Source organism: Ammospiza nelsoni, chromosome Z, assembly GCF_027579445.1.
Source record: "Ammospiza nelsoni isolate bAmmNel1 chromosome Z, bAmmNel1.pri, whole genome shotgun sequence".
NCBI classification, from domain to species: Eukaryota; Metazoa; Chordata; class Aves; order Passeriformes; family Passerellidae; genus Ammospiza; species Ammospiza nelsoni.
Genome location: NC_080669.1, coordinates 29,681,309 through 29,696,960, shown reverse-complemented (window position 1 = coordinate 29,696,960; position 15,652 = coordinate 29,681,309). Strand labels below are relative to the sequence as shown.

The 15,652-nt window shown below is 38.3% G+C and overlaps 1 protein-coding gene across 2 annotated transcripts in view; it reads right to left on the bottom strand.

Moving 5' to 3' along the window:
- CNTNAP4 (contactin associated protein family member 4) overlaps positions 1–15,652 on the bottom strand; it is a 208,017-nt gene that overhangs the window by 116,718 nt on the left and 75,647 nt on the right. The window lies entirely within an intron of this gene.

The window sequence follows — 15,652 nt, the reverse complement described above, 5'->3', positions numbered from 1 at the left end:
CTGAAGAAAACATGTGCATTCAGGGCTAATTAAATACACTGAATATATACAAAATATATCAGAATCAAGAAATAAAATCCTGCCCAACTTGTTGATTTTGCTAGGTGAAAAAGCATGAAACCCCCTACTTTAAATTTCAATCCTTTCCCTGCATTAAGTAAAGCCCATCTTTGGGTCTCTCATTTTAAAATTCAAATGACTTCAGAGTCTTAACCTGGTCATAACTTTTCAGCAAGCACATTCTCATAAAGTCATCACATAAACTCACCACTTAATTAGCCTATACATAATCAATTCATTAAATCATGACAAAAAAATTGCACTGGACAATTTTCCTTAAGAAGACATTGGTATGATGATTGGTAGTGGCTAAGACTACTGTGGCTTAATAATTCTCGTCTTGTGTCTTAAAGGTATTCTTCCTTAGCTTTATAATGCTTCTGCATGCTTTTGGAGATTTGTTGGCCCAAGGGGAAAAAAACCCCAAAAATATAACTATTTTCACAAATATACAAAGAGTTTGAAGGACAGTAAGTTTTTACTTTCTCTCACGCCTCAAAACAAGCTGTTGTGTATTTTTCTAGGGATCAGAGGAAAAGCCTGACCTTTGTACTTTTTATATCTCCACCAATAGCAACAAACACTAAGACCAAACAGGTATTAAAACATAATTAGCAACAACTGAAGATATGCTGAATGCTAAAACTCTTTTTGATATATCTGATAAATTTTGCATTTCACTGATTAAAATTTTCAAGGTTATTTTTCATTACATATTTCAATTGTGAGAGACTGAAATGTTATGGTTAATGGCTCTTAACAGTAATAAATGCCCAAATATTTCTAACTGGAGGTGGATAATGCATTTTAAGTTTTGAAAGATGGAGTTGTTTGAAAGAGTAATATAGTGTACGTTTGACTAAGATAAACAGATTCATAAAAGTAACTGATAGAGCTCTTAAAACTTGCCATGCCAAGGCTAATATAGATAGATGTGTCTCTTTGAGGGAAAATAATCAGTTAAGTCAGCAAAACCATACATAAAAGCTAAAAAATACTTTCCACACTTTTTCTATTTTCCAATCACTAGACTGCTAGAGAATAAAGCCTAAGATAATAACTCACAAATTTGAAAAAAAAAATTCCATGCTGACTCCAGTTTGTATCTATGACTAGGCACTAACACCACCGAGTTCTTAAAATTCCCTTAAGAACATAGTAACTTAACTGCATAATCCCTATCAGGTGGTTGTAGATATTTGTGCTAAGCCCTTAGTTAAGAGCTTCTATCCTTTTTCCCCAAATATTCCTGTCAGAAACCCTAAAAAATAATAATGAATGTTGTAGGAAAAAGCTGCACAGCCAGCTATTTAAAAAATATAATTATTGTAAATGCCATGGAGTCCCATAAGAAATGCCTTTTACATCATAGAATGTGATAGCAGAACTGACAAATATAGCGAATCCATGACCTGTCTACTAACCCAAATAAAACTTTATCTAGCAGGTAAAAATAAAATTCAGATTTTTTTAATAGAAAATTATGGAAGTTAATGAAGTCTACCCAAAAAAGACTCTATGCTCAATTCCTGTCCAAAGATGTGAATTTCCCACTAGGAAGTCTGCTGAAAACTTACAGATAAATAAACAGATATAGGAAATAAAAACTTTTGATAAAGGGCATGCTTTTGCTTAAAATAAGTTAAATGCTGTAAATGAGAATGTTTCATGAAACTTTTCTGATACTTTGACTCAGATCTGAAGATAAAAACCCCATGAATTCTAGCTAGCATATTCACAGATAACTATAGAAAAGTAGAGGAAGGGACTCCTTGAGGAACATTAAGGGAGTTTTTTCCAATGATATTTTAATTAGGGCTACTTAACCTTGAAAAAATAAGCCAATTTAAGAAGTGGGAAAGAATAAGGTATTCACTGAATTTTCAAAGTATAGATCTGATAACACAAAAATCTTTACTAGATATGAATAGTACTGCTATAGTTGCTGAATCAATTATTTAAAACACACTGAAATATTCCTTACACAATTTAAGTCTAGCAAGTTTTATACAAGGGAAGAAATATGCAATGAAGTTAATTCAAAACTACTTACCAATGACCTTTAAAACAAGGGGTAGCAAATGTCACTGTCTGGCAGCAGAAAATGTAGATTTAAATGGGTTAAACACCTATTCCTAAAATCTATTCCTTATTCAGCATAAAAATGCAAGGTCCTGAGATTTAAGTACATGTCCGGTAAAGGAATAACATTTCTCTCCATTTATGAAAAGGCCCTCAAATATTCAAACAAGAAAGTACACAGTATTGATATACAAATTACTAACCTTGTTTGTCGTCCCAATATTCAAGTTTCCAACAATCAAAAATATATAAAGTAAAAGCTTGTAAAACTTTAGCAAATTCTATGCCATTACCAACACTATGATGATATGATGATCACATGGACTCTTAGACAGCTAAAAAAGTATGCACAGTTAAGTTGTTACCAAGATACTGGTCAGGTTGGTATCAACTGAAGGTGATGCTGATAAAATAAGACATTTACACTAAAAGGTACATGAACATTTTACTCCAAAAAGCAACAAAAACTGTATCCACTATCTCAAAAAAGATCTATTTGTGTATACGTCTGTCTTAAACATAAAGATTTCATTTTTAGAGCGTGCAGGAAGGTCACAAGGAAGGCTAGGGTCTATTTGGAATTAAATCTGGAAAGGGATTTCAAAGACATTGGTAGTAAAAGGAAGATTAGGGGAAATGTCGATCTGATGCAGAATGTTGTATGTGTCCTACAGAGGACACAGAGAAGGAGGGGATACTGAATGGCTTTTTGAGTTTAGTCTTTACTGCTAAAGGTAGGCCTCAGGGACCCCAGATGATCTCCAGAAGTCCTGTCCAACCCAAACTACTCTGTGACTCACCCTATATTTAAACTGTATTTGCCCATTAAGAAAAATACTTCAAAAATAGATTTCGATTTTTTTTCCCCAAAAGTCTCTGCATTCTGAAAGCGTTCAGAAGAAAATTCTTACCCATTATTTACAACCTTTACTTCATAAACAAATTGTGAGGCAGAGGTTATCTAGGCTTCCAGTGAATGCTAAGGCATGAGTTTATGAAACAGAACAGCTACAAAAGAATAAAGGCAGATCTTAGTTCCTCAGTAGCCTGAAAACTGGCATTCAGTCATGTAATAGAAGAAGATTACTAGCCATGGCATGTGTTTTACAGAAATGCAGATACAAAGAAAGAGCAGTAACAGATGAAAATTGATGAAACAATTGCAGATGAAAACAGATTGAAAACACTGAAATGCTATTGACAAAAATCAGATTCCTAAAAGTTAAAAGAGGAAATTGGGCATCTAAGCATATGTTGGAGCTGCCAAGTTCAAGAAACACTTAGATCTCCAAATTCCTTTTTCTACTTTTAGGACTTTAGTTTCAATGCACAAAAAGTTTTGTAAAGGAAATATAAGTGTCTAAAATGGAAATGTGAAAATCATTTAAATATTACTATGTTGTAGACATGATACATTAATAAAATAAATCATACACTATTAAAATGGCATGACCATCCCAATACCAGGGTAAAGATATTATATATTCAAAATAATTAGAGGTTTTCTCTGAAGCTCAATGACTGAAGTTCTTATAAAAAATCAGTGATTTCACCTTGTTAACTTCAATTATACTAGGCATAAAACAAATCCCTATATGACAGAGACATTCTTCAAATCAGGTCTGAAGTCCATTTCTGAAAGTATTTTTGCTCTGTTTAAGGAGAGTGGCTGGAATAAACAAGAGAGAAGCTGAATATGTGCTACTACTTAGTTGCTCAATAAGCCTTGAGCAAACTGAACACACTCTGTTCTGATTATAAAGATGAAATGCTTTCTTCAAAGGCAGCTTGATTTCTTCAAGCACACAATCTGTCTGTTGCAGAAAATAGGGACAATATTTTCCCAGCCATAGCACAATTTTCTTCATCCATCATAAGTCATTTTCAGGCAGGCATATGTGTTCAAGCATAAGATTCTCATATTAGAATGAAAATGATAGGGATGAGTGCAGTATCACTCTAGAGCAGCCAACACCTGAGAGGAGAGACAAAGAACTAATTTTTTTTTTTTTGTAGTTCTAATGCTTGCTACGGCATTTTCCACACACGTATGAATATTACAATGTTATTAAGATAACCAATAGGTAAAGGCAATATAAAATAATTCATCATATATCACAGTGAATTATTTTAATGGAAAAATTATGTACTGGCATCAATATATTTGAGTAGAGATAATATGTTTAGAGTACAGATAATCAGACATCTAAAGAAAATAATTACATTAATAAAAAAGCATTATTTTTAACTTACAAAAAAGACTCAAGATAATAGCACTGTCATTTACAGGATTTCTGCATCTTACAAGTGCGAAGTCATTTATAGCGCAAACTCACTAAACGTGCAGACAAGGCAGAAGCAAAGAACCCAATGGTTGTTGTTTCTGTTGTAGTACCCAAATATAGAAAGTTGTAACTTTTTGCTATTGCTTATGATGCAGCTGGAAACTGTCTGGAAAAAAGTCCTGATCAAGATCAGTCCCAGAAACCAATTTTGGTACAAAGTTAGTAGTTTGCATAGAGGAAATCTTTAAAATAAAAAAGTATCATTCCAACACATTTAGTTTGTTTCCCAAAGCTGCTGCTAATTTTATGAGTGCAGCATTAACACACATATTTAAAATAACCTGCGAATGTCTGAACCTAGAGTATTTACTTCCGTATGCTGCTGGGTTTGCATATTTTCAAGGTATCTTGCTGTCCTTGGTTATACACGTTTTTTAAATGCGTGTGTGTGTAGGTTTTTTTCCACAATATGGTCTGCATTATTGTACATAGTGTCAATATATATTTTACCGGTTTTGGCATTAACAATTCCTTTAATATTTACCCACAAAAATTATATAGGTTTTATTTAAGGCACTACATTTTTTGCTGATGTTTCTCTTTTTTTCCTTCCTTTTAACTTATCTTAAATATTCTGGGACAGGTTAACCTTGATGCATGCATTCATCTTTTCACCTAATATAAGATATTTTATACAGTACATTAATCATTGTGACTGCAAAATTAGCCTTATTAGATTGCCATTTAAGTGTCTAAAAATAGCACTACGGTCAGAGTGCTTTTGAAATAGAAGTAGAAATGCAAAAGCTCATAAGATAAGTTCAGAAATTTTATGTTTTAAATGTCCTAAACAAATATTAAAATGTCCTCAGAAGTGGAAGTTTATGCATGCAAACAATTTCACAGAGGCATTTGCAGAGTAGTCCTCTGCCTGTAGTATTCCACCCAAGATTCCTTGTATTTCTTTCTTCATACTTAATTTTTCATATTTTCCTTGAAGCTCCTTTTATACCTCGAGTTAAGACTATTCTCCTCCTTTGCTTTTTTTCCCGCCTATTCCTGCATTCCCCTACATCTTTCCCCAGTCAGAACAAAAACAAAAACCATCAAAAACCATCAAATGTGTCCTCTCCACAGACTGCAGTCCTTCAGCTACTCTAGGGGCTGGTGTGGGTCCCCCATGGGGGTCATTACTATATGCTCTACTTTAATTAATAGATAAAGAGGTTTGTCTCTTTCCTGTGACTAACAAAAGAAGTGTCAGGCAGTCTGAAGTCACAAAACTCCAAAACTGTACCTATGGAAAATGTAGTGATTGAGTACCCATTGAAATGATCTATGACTGGGCTTGCAGAAGGAAACCACAGAAAAACCTTCTGGATTCAAAAAGTAATCAGCAGAAGTCCAAAAAAGTAGCATATATAAAAGTAGCAGTCTTTTGCTACTAAAGTGAAGCAAATTATTACCAAGAATGATGACTCTGCTCTCTAAGGAGGAGGATCATAGCAAATATGAATCACTGAGTCTAAGATAGAGTCACCAGCTTTACCAAAACAGTGCATTCTCTAAACTCACAATGTGAATATCACAGAATACCTGTGATTCGGTATTTCTTAACCTTCAACTTTGCATAATTGTGAGTTGTTTTACACCATGAGAAGTCTCCAATAAAATAAAAAGCCCCAACTCCTTTAAAAAGAAAGTTGTGAATATGTGTAGCAATGCATAGGCAATTAATTCTTCACCATCCATAAAATTATCCTACATACCATTAAAATAGTAACTGTTACATTGAAAATACTTCTGTGCAAATTCACAGGGTTGCATATATTATGAAAAAACCAACTTACAGTTTTAACTTCGGCTAAGTTTAATTAAACAACCAGTAGGCTCAGAACCTAAATGTATGTACAAAAATAAACAGATACAAACAAATTTGTCTTCTAAAAGAAAATTTACTAAAACAGTCATAATTTCCCCACATTTTAGCTATTTTTCTCTGTAAGTTTTGACTTCTTTCTTTGGAAATAATTTTTAAAGGGAAGATTCAAAACAAATAGAAGTGAAAACTCAATTTCAGCTATGGAATGGATAAATCACTATTCTCATAGGAAAAAAAAATAAAAACTGAAGGCTGAATATATGTGTATTTCCAAAGATGTGTCAGAGAAGAAACAGTCATCATTAAATCAAAGAGAAATTGCACTTATTTTGTTCCTCAAAACTCCTGCTAATTAATAACATTGAGATGCTTTTCTCCATGAGTTAGATGACTCATGTTTTCACAGAAATTGTCAGCCATGGAAAACTTGTTGTTCAAACTGTGAGTTGCTATACTTCTTCCCCCTCTTAACTCCTCTCTTTTAATCTCTTTATCTTTGCCGTGGGGTGACAGCCTTTATCCCAATATCGTGTGTTGTGTCTGGCAGCTGTGCCTTTTCTCTCTCCCCACGCCCCGGCCGTCTTGCTGCGGCGGGGAGGGAGGAGTGAGTGCGACCGGGCACTTTCGCTTTTGGCTGCTTGGCTTGGCTTGCCTCGCCGCTGCTTGCTTGCTTGCTCCTGCCTCGGCCCCTAGCTGATAGCTTTTGGGGTTTTTTTTGCTGCTTTCTGCTTTCTGCGCTGTTTTTTTTCTTTTCTTTCGTTCCCTCTTTCTTACCCTCCCCTGAAGATACTGGACTGGCTCCGGACCTGACCTGGGACGTCCAGGACCCCTGGAGTCTGCGAGAGAAGCTCAGCGCCCTCCACAACACTGCCTGGTTTCTCTTCTTTTCTTGTGTTGGGGAGTGTTCTTTTGTTACTTGTCAATAAATAGGTTTTGTTTTCCACTTTGCTCCTCTGAGAAATTCCTTCCCGAACCCGGTATTGGGGGAGGGGTGGTTGGAGGTTTGTTTTTTTGGGGGGGGCTCCCTTTTGGAGATTTCCCCTAATTTGTCCTAAACCAGGACAGTATATTTTTTGGTGCATTGGCCAGGAAACGGAGGCCAAAGACAGTGGAAAAAAAACCTATAACAATAATATTTTGGTTTTCGTTGTTTTGTGGGCATATTGGTAATTCATGATGTCATTTGTGGTGGAAGCTTGCCGGTATTTCTGGTCCCTAGGGGCTTTTGAAGTTTTAATACCTTTGTGGTCCCTAGGGTTATTTCCTTACCCAGAAATAGCTCTGGTGTTGTCCCTAATAACTAGCTCTTGTAAGCGGGGGGCACTAACCAGAATAGTCGTTGGGCTGGTCTTATGTGTGATGATTTGTCAGAGGTTTATAAAAATGCTGGACTTTGTTTCAGGAATGTATGTATTGTTGTTATGGTTGTGTACTCAGTTTGTTTGGGGAGAAGAGGGGGAAGGGGCTTTCCAGCTTTTGTCTTCCTTCTTCTCCTCCAAATTGTTGACATCTCTATTAGAAAATATTGAATTTCCCCTGAGTTTAAAAGAAACCATCTTTCTGGCATTTAATTTATTAAGCCTTTTCTATACTCTCTGGAGTGTATATAAAATGAAAGCTGAGATTTCTAGAGGGGTTATAGAGACTCCTCATTCAGGAGTAAAACAAAGCAGGAAAAATCTTGACTGGAGTGGGAAATGGGAGGATATGGGCCAGACTTTAAAGGAATTTTCTGATCCTATAGACTGGGACTTTCCATCTGATCAAATTCAGAACCCAGTCGAGGTGGCAAAGTATTTGAGGGAGAAGTGCCATGGTAATACTAAGGAGGAAAGGCTTACTGCAGTGAGCTGGGCCTTGGCATTTGTTTACCGTACTCTGCTAGATACTGTGGAGCAGCAGATAGCAGAAAGGGAACAGGGAGATAAGTTAGTTACTATCCCAGTGACCCAGGCTGCAGCTAACATCCCAGGCTCCAGGCTAGCAGCTGAATCAGACAATAGGCCTCAACCCATGGCTGTTGCAGCTAATACAAGAGGTGGAAAGTGTAAAGGCAAGACCGATCGAAAGGTGGAGGATGATGATGATGATGCAGAAGGACCCTCACCAAAATCAGAGGCCACATCAAGGGGCACAGATTCTGGAGCTAATATTGACTCCTTTTCTCTGAAGGACCTCAGAGGCCTAAGAAAGGATTACAGACGACAACCTGATGAATCTATAATTAGTTGGTTAGTCTGCCTTTGGGATGCTGCAGGGGAGGTTATGATTTTGGATGGTACTGAAGCGAGGCATTTGGGATCCCTGTCACATGATCCTGTCATCGATCAAGGTATGATGAGCAGGGCTAGCCCTCACAGCCTCTGGGAACGGGTCCTGGATAGTGTAGCACAAAGGTACTTATGTGCAGATGATCTCTATATACAGCAGACACGGTGGAAGACCATAGAACAGGGGATCCAATGCCTGAGAGAGACGGCGGTGGCAGAGCTCATTTTCTCAGATGATATAACAACTAGGAATCCGGACCTGGTACCATGCACACTTGTAATGTGGAGGAAACTTGCGCAACTTGGGCCACCTGAATGCGCTTCTGCCCTAGCAATAATGAAACGGGATGATACATATGAGACTGTGCTCGATATGGCGAAGAAGCTTCGAGCGTATGCAGATGCTGTGCATGGCCCAACTCATGCCAGAATTGCAGCAGTGGAAACCCGACTGCAGAAACTAGAGGACAAAATAGAGGAGAATCATAAGAAACTCCGGGAAGAGATTAAGGAGGACCTTATTCAAATCTCAGCTGTACAAATTAGAGGCCCTGGTATCCAATGCTGGCGCTCCTTTGATGGGGAGAGAAGGGCTGAGTTATGGGTCTTTCTGCATGAGTCTGGAGAAGACATGAGGAGATGGGATGGAAAACCCACTGCTGCTTTGGCACAACGGGTGCGTGATTTGAAGGAAAGAGGAAGTATCACCAAAAAGAGAGCAGCTCCGGTTGCTCGTAGCTGAGATGTTAAGTATGATGATGATGATGACATGTCCGATCCCCTTGAAGGAACTTCTAAGGCATACACCCAAGGAAAGAAGGAAAATCTGGCTTAGAGGGGCCCTGCCTCTAGCCAGGAAGAGGCATGGGAAAACCGGGTTTTTTGGAAGGTGTGAATCAGATGGCCTGGCACATCAGAGCCACAAGACTATGAAGCATTGGTTGACACTGGATCACAGTGTACCTTAATGCCATCGGAACATGTGGGGACAGAACCTGTTTCCATTGCTGGAGTGACGGGGGGATCACAACAGTTGACTCTGTTGGAAGCTGAGGTGAGCTTGACTGGGAAGGAGTGGCAGGAACATCCAATTGTGACTGGTCCAGAGGCTCCGTGTATTTTGGGCATAGACTTCCACCGGAATGGCTATTACAAAGATCCTAAGGGATTCAGGTGGGCTTTTGGAATAGCTGCAGTGGAGATAGAGGGTATTAAACAATTGAATACCTTGTCTGGACTATCAGAGAACCCATCTGCAGTAGGACTCTTGAAGGTAGAGGAGCAGCGAGTGCCAATTGCCACCTCAACAATGCACCGCAGGCAGTACCGGACGAATCGAGATGCTGTGATCCCCATCCACAAGATGATCCAAGAGCTGGAGAGCCAAGGGGTGGTCAGTAAAACCCACTCACCCTTTAACAGCCCTATCTGGCCCATGCGAAAATCTGACGGAGAATGGAGATTGACTGTGGACTGTCATGCCTTGAATGAAGTGACTCCACCACTGAGTGCGGCTGTACCGGACATACTGGAACTGCAGTACGAGCTGGAGTCCAAGGCAGCAAAGTGGTACGTGACCATTGATATAGCTAACGCGTTTTTCTCCATCCCTCTGGCAGCAGAATGCAGGCCTCAGTTTGCTTTCACATGGAGGGGAGTGCAGTATACCTGGAACCAACTGCCCCAGGGATGGAAACACAGTCCTACCATCTGTCATGGACTGATCCAGGCTGCACTAGAAGAGGGTGAGGCTCCAGAACATTTACAATATATTGATGATATAATTGTTTGGGGGAACACGGCAATAGAAGTGTTCAAGAAAGGAGAGAAGATCATTCATATTCTCCTGAAAGCCAGATTTGCCATTAAGAAGAGAAAAGTCAAGGGACTTGCCCGAGAAATTCAGTTCTTGGGGGTGAAGTGGCAAGACGGACGGCGTCAGATTCCTGCGGATGTTATTAACAAAATCATTGCTATGTCCCCACCAACTGATAAGAAGGAAACACAAGCTTTCTTAGGTGCTATAGGTTTCTGGAGGATGCACATCCCTGAGTATAGTCAGATTGTGAGACCCCTTTATCTGGTTACCCGCAAGAAGAACGACTTCCATTGGGGCCCTGAGCAGCAGCAAGCTTTCGTCCAGATCAAGCAGGAGATCGCTCATGTTGTAGCCCTTGGTCCAGTCAGGACGGGACCAGATGTGAAGAACGTGTTCTACTCTGCAGCCGGAGCCATGGTCTGTCCTGGAGCCTTTGGCAAAAGCTGCCTGGCGAGACCCGAGGCCGACCATTGGGATTTTGGAGTCGGAGCTACAGGGGGTCTGAAGATAACTATACTCCAACAGAAAAGGAAATCTTGGCCGCCTATGAAGGAGTCCAAGCCGCCTCGGAGGTGACTGGTACAGAGGCACAACTCCTTCTGGCACCCCGACTACCGGCGTTGGGATGGATGTTCAGAGGAAAGGTTCCCTCTACCCACCATGCCACCAGTGCTACTTGGAGTAAGTGGATTGCCCTCATTACGCAGTGCGCCCGAATTGGGAAGTTAAATCGCCCTGGGATTCTGGAAATAATTACAAATTGGCCCGAAGGTGAAAGCTTTAGTGTCGCGGATGAGGAACAAGAGCCAGTGACCCAGGTTGAGGAAGCTCCACCATACAATCAGTTGCCAGCAGAAGAAACACGTTACGCTCTATTCACCGATGGTTCTTGTCGCGTCATAGGGATGAAACGGAGGTGGAAAGCAGCTGTATGGAGTCCCACTCAACGGGTTGCAGAGGCTACTGAAGGAGAGGGTGAATCCAGTCAATTTGCTGAAATCAAAGCTATTCAACTGGCCCTAGGTATTGCAGAGAGAGAGAAGTGGCCAAGGCTCTATTTGTATACCGATTCTTGGATGGTAGCCAACGCTCTATGGGGATGGCTGAAGAGATGGAAAGAGGCCAACTGGCAGCGCAGAGGAAAACCAATTTGGGCTGCGGAAGAGTGGAAAGATATCGCTACTCGGTTAGAGAAGTTACCTGTGAAGGTTCGCCATGTAGATGCCCATGTCCCCAGAAGTAGAGCTAATGAAAAGCAGCAAAACAACCAGCAAGTACATCAGGCTGCAAAGATAGGGGACTTGAAGATAGATCTTGACTGGGAGCATAAGGGAGAGTTATTCTTAGCACGATGGGCCTTTTCTCTCTCCCCTCCCCGGCCGTCTTGCCATGGTGGGGTGGGGAGGGAGGAGTGAGTGCAACTGGGCACTTTCGCTTTTGGCTTTTGGCTGCTTGGCTTGGCTTGCTGCTGCTTGCTTGCTTGCTTGCTCCTGCTTCGACCCCTAGCTGATAGCTTTTTTTTTTTGCTGCTTTCTGCGCTGTTTTTTTTCTTTTCTTTCGTTCCCTCTTTCTTACCCTCCCCTGAAGATACTGGACCGGCTCCGGACCAGACCTGGGATGTCCAGGACCCCCGGAGTCTGCGAGAGAAGCTCAGCGCCCTCCACAACACTGCCTGGTTTCTCTTCTTTTCTTGTGTTGGGGAGTGTTCTTTTGTTACTTGTCAATAAATAGGTTTTGTTTTCCACTTTGCTCCTCTGAGAAATTCCTTCCCGAACCCGGTATTGGGGGAGGGGTGGTGGGAGGTTTGGTTTTTTTTGGGGGGCTCCCTTTTGGAGATTTCCCCTAATTTGTCCTAAACCAGGACAATCTTATTACTCTCTTTTTAAAAGAAGAGCCATTAGTAAAGTCAAGGAGAGAATACAGCACAAAAACTCTTGTGATACAAAACTATAAAATCAGGTAAACCCAGTAATTATACTAGTTGAAAGGATCAGTATACACAGCCCCAAACTGATAAATATAATTACAATAGGAGATTCTTCACCACCAAAATACAAGTGATGATATCTAGAATTATGAGGAAGAATACAAATACAAATCAAGAGGACAAATGAATAGCAATACCTCTAATAAAAGTAGTATTTCCAAACATAAGATCTCCTAGCACTTCTTGACCAAAACTTAACATATATTTTATGATGTTTTACTGTATACCACCTGATGTCTGACAGAAGAAAAGTGAAAAGAATAATCGTTTCCAGAGAAAATAATCTGAAAATACACACAGAGATTTGAGGCCTCTGCTCATTTTAAAGGTAAAAAAAGAACAGGGCAAAAGATTGGGCTGGGAGTTTGAACACTACTGCATCTGAAACTACATCCTAATGAATAGGAACACAATAAAAAGATTGAATATAAAAGGGCACAGCATGTGTTGTTCTAACACTTCCGTATTTATGGTAAAATTAAAGAAAATATAATATTGAGTTGAATTGATTTCTTTCTGAAATTCAACTAATCATTACCAAAGGGAATTATTTCTGTGCAAAAACATGTGTTTTACCACTAATAACAACTATTTCGCTTGAGAATTATATCTTGACTGAAACTGTATCAATTACTAAAAGAGATAAAAATATTGATTCTGCTAAGGTCTGACTGAAAAAATCTTACCATAAATACCAAGAAGAGGGCAGAAAATACTTACAGTTAACTTTAAAAAGACAGTGACAATAATACCACTGAGAGCAGAAATCAAAATGTATGGCTGAAATAAGAAAAACTCTATTGTAGAACATATAGCTAAATATACTTAACAATACTTTATCTATAGTGAAAGGAGTCCTATGAATTAAAAATAATGGAGTTAGTCTTTCAAAAACTCTTCTAGTAATTAAATTACTTTAAGCAATAAATAAAATCTACATAAAATACAGACTTCCTCCAGTTATGAGACAGCAAGTAAGGCATATATTTAGGACACCAGTACAAGAAAAAAATGAGAACACTGAGAGCAAAATATGTTGCAGGAATAAACGCTATTCACCATGATGCCTTCTAAACCAATTCCCAATATACAGAAAAGTGAAAACAAATATTTAATAATTAGCAGCAGGAAAGGGACAGAGGATAATCCCACCTAACATCAGAAATTTTACATCCAAATTCAGCACTAACACACAATGAAGTTTTATAGGCAAAGGAAGGTGAAACATGGTTCATTTCAACCCAAGCAAGACACCTATCGTCAGAGGAGCCAGCCTTGGAAAAAACTACCCACTTCACAGACTATTGAGAGAGTTTTGATAACTAGATAATTTGCAGATGTGTAGACAATATTCTTTCACCTCAGCTGTTATAAAATTTTTACAGATGACAAAAAAGCTGTTATAGCTGCACAGTGAGCTTCAGAACCTTAAGATAAGCAGTAAGGAAATAAATAAAATTCAAAACTATCTTCTGAAAAGATATATAGAAATTAGGAAGCCGTGAATTTGCAGACAAGAGATTATCTCTATTTAAGTCTACAAAAAGTGGTTATGAAGTAAAAATTCTTTTCTATAGTGAAGATTTCAACACAGGGCCCTCTGAATTGGACAACTTCCATCATTCTAACGCAGAGTAGTATTAGAAAAACCCTACATGTTACCTCTGGTCAGTAGCCTTGTAACAGGCCAATGACTCAGTTAAACATAAGAAAGAAATAACACAGCAACACAGCAGATTTTATAAAATGTTGGAGATTCTTGCCTTAATGAACTTGAGCATGTCATTTAAGAAGTCAGCATAAAGAGATAACAGTCAGAGAAAATCTATAAAATAAATAGGGATTTAAGAGTTTCACTTTGAGACTACATCTGTGTATTAGTTTAGAAAAGAGAAAATATATTCCCCTAGAAGCAGAACTCCTAAATAAAGATGCATAAAAAAGATCAATAGACTGCCCTGAATTTGATGGTTTGCATTCTTGAATTATTCATTACTGCCTGCAAGCCATACCTTCAATCTGCATTGCAATCATTAAAATAATCATTTTTTATTAAGTTTGAGATGATGGAATTGAAGCTTCACTTTTTCGCTCCTATAGATCTAACAACCCCCTTTATCCAATGTCTGCATCAGCATTTAGCTATTTTTCTTAACTTTCATTTGATATTTTACTGGTGGCAATATTCAAGAAATAACAATCTGCATCACTGTTTGCAATACCAATATCAGATTTCAAAAGAGCAGTCATGTTAGAGACCAAGCTGCCCTACCTCTCAGATATGTTTTGTCAGTCTGTCTTAAGATGAGTAAAGACAATATTGTAGCAGCTTATGCTCATTTAACATTTGGAAAATTGATTGATTTTCTTTCTCCCCACAGCCATATGGATTAGAAACTCATTTATTTCGTTTTGTTATGAAAACACAATCTGAAGCGGAAGTATGTAGCAAATTTAAAAAGCAGGATAATTATGCAACAAGTAAAACACTGCATAATCTCATTATACCATAGACAGGTTTTGACAGTAAGAGTGACAAGAACATTTTGAATTAAAAGTCAACAAAATCAAAACGCATAAAATGAAATACATTTTAACATAAGGTTTAACTGCAGCAAGAAATAAGTGAAGTCTAAGGCTTAGAAAAATTTAGAAATTAATCAGCTCTATGCATGGAGAACAGAATTCACTTGACAGGCTACAATAACATAAGTTCCAATATTCTTCCTCTAGTGCAAGCTGCCAATTATTGGGGATCAAGGAAAGATGCAACCCTTTACTAAAACGATATAATCCACTTTTTCATAATCTTTTGGACATAATCTCTCAGGTGTTGTACCCTTTGCCCTCATTTATATTTATGCAAAAAGAAAATTATGATCTTATTAATGGCTTATTAATCATCATTAATATTTACAAAGCTAGTCAGAGATAAGCAGGTTACAGCATCAGAAACTAGACTCTGAATTCAATGACCAAAACTTAAATATTGCTTAATTTATTTATTTTTTGTAAATGGACTGGGATTTGCTTGTTAAGATTTTAATTTCTTTGTTTGCTTCATTTTATTCTTACAATAAGTTTAAATGTTTTTATGCACAAAAAATGCACAAAAAATAAAGGAAGTGTTTTGTTTTATTTTTTAACTGTAACTAAAAGCCAAGTCTCATGCAATGGGATCAATACTTTTGGGAAAAGAAGTTTGCCATACATAGTAAGACAAAAGAAATTTTGTCGTGCATTTGTAATCCTCAGAATAATTCCTTG